This window comes from Vulpes vulpes, chromosome 1, assembly GCF_048418805.1.
Source record: "Vulpes vulpes isolate BD-2025 chromosome 1, VulVul3, whole genome shotgun sequence".
In the NCBI taxonomy this organism is placed as follows: Eukaryota; Metazoa; Chordata; class Mammalia; order Carnivora; family Canidae; genus Vulpes; species Vulpes vulpes.
Window position 1 is genome coordinate 72,635,627 of NC_132780.1, and position 5,198 is coordinate 72,640,824.

The window sequence follows — 5,198 nt, forward strand, 5'->3', positions numbered from 1 at the left end:
TGCAGTCAAGTGACCTGCCCCCCACCACCCCGCCCCCTCTCCAACTGCCCCAGTGTAAAGGCCCAAAGGCCAAGCCAGATAATTCTGGATGGTTCCACTCGCCCAGCTCCACCACGAAGACCCACCCTCCATTCGTAGCAGTATTTCTTCCTTGTCACAAGCATCCCTTCGTGGTTACTGTGTCAAAGTAGTAATGGGCCCCGGGGACCAATTAGATCAAAACAGAGCAGGCGATTTCAGATTCTGTGGGAAAGCCGACTTGGGAGCCCACATAAGACGCTCTCCTCCGGCTGTTTCCAGAAGCAGCAGGACTGGAGCGAGCCCCACTGCTCCGGTGGGAAGCCTGACCTGTGGCTCCGACCATCCTTCCGACCATCCTTCCGGTGGGAAGAAGAGGGAGAGGGGGAGCTCCCCCTCCCAACCCCCCCCCGCCCCAGGACCTCCGAGCCACAGGTACGACAAGGTGAGGCTCGGGCATCCCCGGGCCTGCAGGTGCAGAGCCACCAGCCAGAACTTCAGGGGCGCCGGGCCGGGGAGCCCAAAGTGCACTTGCATTACCTGGTTTGAAGTTCCCAGGGAGGCGAGGGGCAGCCTCCTGAAGGACTTTACATCTCCCAGAGGCTCACCAGAGACTGCAAAGAGACCCGGGACTGCCTAAAGCAAACCCCGAGGCAGAAAAGGAGGGGCCTTTTGCGGGAAGGGGGTCAGACAGGTACAAGCAGACGTAGTAGTTCGTAGTAGTTCGGAGCTGAGTACCGGGCTGCTCGGAAGGTTGCAAAGTCACGGTCGGGAAGGAAGAGATGCCCGGAAGGAAAAGAGGAACGAAGGAGAACGAGGTGGGCAGTAGGATCCACTCTGCTCCTCTGTTCCACATTTGCTGCTTTGCAGAGGCTCGGGGACTGTCCAGATTTTATGAACATTTCACCCTGTCCCTACGGGGGCTGTGAAACCCTGAGCACAGTGACCAACTGGAAGGAAGACTCCAACGTCATTATTTAAGTCAACAGAACAGAGGGCCTCACCAGTTTGCTTTTTCCAGCTCCTGACAGAACAGAGAAGTCTGTCCATGCTGGCAGGGACAGGCTGCCCGATTTGTAAGTTGGTGACAGTCACAAGGTGAACGAGGACCCAGCTACCAGGACAGTGGAGAGGCCAGGTGGTGCCCAGGGTGGAGGATGTGGAGGGGCAGTGGCTGGTCAGGGGGAGCCTGGGAGAGATGGTGCTCCCCCACCTCCTGCCCCCCAGACCAAGGGGGGGGGGTGGCAGGAGGCACCGATTGTTTTGTGACTAATTGGCACCGCCAACAAAAGCAAGAACTACTGCAGATGGAGCCGGGGTTTCATTTGTGGTAGATAATGATTTCTACTTAGAGAAAATACAGCAACTCTCTGTAAAAATAAAACTGCTTGCATTTAAGCCACAAATAGGTTGGCTATTTCTGTGCCTGGCTTGTCTTTGTGAGTAATCATCCTTCTCTTGAGAGGTAGGGAGAGTTTGGGGGAGGGAGGTGTAGAGAGAATGGGTGACAGAGCCAGCGGAGCCTGGGGAAATGAAGCCCATGGTCCCCACCGTCCAGTGTGGAAGGAGGTTCTAGCTCCCACCTCCACGAGCCAAGTCACACCTTCCAAAGTTCCCTAGAGAAACAACAGCCCTCTTTCTCCCAACAAGCAACAGGGAAACACGGTGGAGGAGGCCAGGGGAAGGGAATTATAGGAGCTGGAAGGGGGAATTCACTAACCCAGAAGGCCAGCGAGTGGCCCCATGAGTGGTGGAACCTGTGAGAGGTGGAACCCATAAGGAGGCCCCTAAGTGAAATTTACCCAAGTTCCAAATCCTTTCAATGCCATGGAGATCTTGCTCAGTGCTGAACCCAGAGATGCCCAGTGAAATCCGCTCACATCCTAGAATGTCTTCCTCACCTGGAAGGAAGTCTTTACCTGGGATGTTCAGCTTGTGATGATGGCGAGATAGCCATCAAGGGCTTCCCCAGAGCCCAGCACTCGGCTCAGTAGTAGAAAGTCGCATGCAGAGACTCCTAACTCTGGGAAATGAACAAGGGTAGTGGAAGGGGAAGTGGGCGGGGGCTTGGGGTGACTGGGTGATGGGCACTGACGGGGGCACTTGGTGGGATGAGCCCTGGGTGTTATGCTATATGTTGGCAAATTGAACTCCAATAAAAAAAAATTTAAAAAAAGAAAATAAAAGAAAAGAAAGTCTCATGCAGTAGAATAACAAGAGGGAGGGTCACTCTCACTGGGGAGAGAATGGCTGGGCTGGGGCAGGTGGGAGTGCTCATTTTCATCCGAAGATGACAGACCTCAGAATCCGGGTTGGAAACAACAGATCTCAGAGTGGCAGACACCTAATTTTGTACCAGTTATCTTGGTTCACCGTTTGGGAGCAGAGCAACCTCAGGTATGCTAGAAATTTGGACTTGACCGCAGTGATAAGTGTGATTCTTCACCAAAACCATTTGACTGATAGGGTCTTAGAGCAGTCAGCCTTCTGCCTTCTGCCTTCCAGTCCTGCAAAGGAGCTTCAGATCTCACTGGCCAGATAAAAATCCAAGATAAAACCCTGAGAACAGAACTCTCCCGGGCTGATCTGAGTCCCATCAGCCTCGGGGAATCTTCTCCAGGCTTCTCCTAGCCTGTCCTGTCTGGGACTGGTTGGGTCTCTCCCAAGTAATGATCTCTACTTCAGTACACATTTCTTAAACATCAGATCTTAAAGAAAAATGGCATGTTTCTCCCCCATGTCATTTGTTTCCCTTCAAGCAGACAGGCCCATGTGGTGGCGCAGAAAGCACAGCAGGTATGACAACGGGGGGAGAAAAGCTACAAGGACCTGACGGAAGCCACTGTCCTGGATGAACCCTGGGAGGATTAGACCCAGCAGTGGGAGGCTAGGTCCCCAGCCCCAAGTCTTCCCAGACCTCCCACCATGTTTGGAATCTTCCAGAAAGGAGACTCTTCTCCCCCGCAGCACCAGCATCTTTGCAGAGTGATGAGGAGAATATGCAGGAGGCATGATGAGGCTGTGTGGGGACGTGGGGACACTCCTGCGTGGCGCTCATCCACAAAGACACAAATCTCAGGCAAGTTCCCTAATTTGAACAAATGGAATATCTCCTCGTCCTCCAAATCAGCACCTAATCGGCTACCCAGACACTTTGCCCTCTAGATTCCTTACCTAGATTGTAATCATGTGCTCTCCCTTGTCCAAACATCATGAAAAAATCCAGTTGTGAGAAAGAATATTTTTGGATCATTGCCTTGGGACATGGAGTCTATCCACCCCTCTAGATGTTCTAAATATTACCCTGGGTTCAGCCCTGCATACTTGGCCAGCATTGTCTTGGCCCTTCATAAAACTGTAATTTCTAAATTACCCTTTGGAGATATTCATCAGCTAGCATTTAGAGGCTCTGTAAAAAAAGAGAGAGAGAGAGAGAGAGAGAGACATAAAAAGATCAAAACTGTGTTCGTGTAGGAACTGGCTAGCACCCTTCCCACCAGACCTACAGAGTCTCCTTCTGGAGATTTCTGCATCAGAAGTAGCTAAGTTTCTCCTAAGCAGCAACCAATTTGTTTATGACAGTAGAATACCATCAAATGTATAATTGTGTTTTTTTTTCTCTTCCTTCTGGAAAGCCTGAAGGCATATATTTGACCTACTTTTGCAAATGGACCACAGGGCTACTTAAGAGGAAGAATGTTTGAAATCACTAATTTAGTCAGAGGTCCATCTGAGCACCATTAAACTTGTGTTCATTATCCCTTTTCTGCTCCTGACTGTGGATTTTGACAATTTTTGTTTTTGTTTTTGTTTTTGTTTTTTTTACCTACAACATCCTGAGGAAGACCAAAACGAGTCAGTCACTTCCAGATGACACTTGTAGTGGCTAAGCTGACACAGCAGTGACTGGACTGTTGCAGAAAAGAGTTCTCTAAATTCTACGGTAGCACCTATTAAATGACATTTTTAGAGTTACTTGTTTACATGTCCTTTCTCTCCCACAAAACTTAGCTCCTTGAGGCAGAGGCAATGCCTTATTCATTTAGTATGAGCTGAGCAAAAGAACAAATTGAATAAATCAACTCAGCTAAGAACGGCTCCTGCAATTTCAAGTATTAGTTGTTCTATGATTGTTTGATAATTGTTATAAAATCGTTTTTGTAATTTCTTGAGTGTTCGCCTAATTTCCTCCACTAACTTGTAAGTTTCTGGGGAAGGAACCACATTTGTGCTTTCTTGCCTGGTGTGAATGGGGCTGAGAACGCACGAGGTGAACACTGCCGGATGGCTTGATGGGTTTCGGGCTCCATACAACGCACAGTAAAGCTAGTGTCCTCCAAATATCAGGTTGATATTTTGCTGAAACAATCTGTCTCGGTTGCTTATCACGACACCCAGCAAACCCTTCGCCTGAGTGTAACACGATACCATAGTGATGACTTCTGTTTGTTTGGGGTCAGGTATGCATGGCGTATGTCATTACTACCTGTCATATTGTAGAGGATGAGGACTGGTTGGCTCTCTTGTAAAACCAAAAGTGTCTTTTGAGTGTCTTATCATGGCCTAATCGGCCCTTACCAGACAATTTTAGTGGCAGGTTATAGAAGTGAAAATGTAGCCTTGCCTCGGTTGTCTGAAAACAATCTGAATAATTGTTTCACATTCCACACCATCTACAGGACTCATTATTGATCTTTCAATGTCCATATATTGCCCTAAAGAGGGACACTCAGCATCTGCAGTCAAGAAAATAATAAATATTTCTGGCAGCTATAGCTTACCCAGCTACCCTGTGTTTACTTATAAAACTGTATCAGAGGTGCCTGGTGGCTCAGTCAGTGAAGCGTCTGTGTTGGGTTCAGGTCATTATCTCGGGGTCCTGGGATCGAGCCTCGTATTGGGCTCCCTACTCAGCAAGGAGTCTGCTTCTCCCTCTCCCTTTGCCTCTGGCCCTCCTCTTGGTTGTGCTCCCTCTCTTTTTCTCACAAATAAAATCTTTTAAAAAACCGTATTAGACAAAGCCAAAAATGTCCAGCCTACAATAGTATAAATAGGCAAAATAAATAAAATCAATCTTTTTAATTTTGCCCCAACTGTAATCATTGTTCAGGGGAAAGAGGAAAGTACTGTTTAGTCCCAGCGATTCAGACTTGACCACTGGTAGGTGGCTCTCCAAGTCC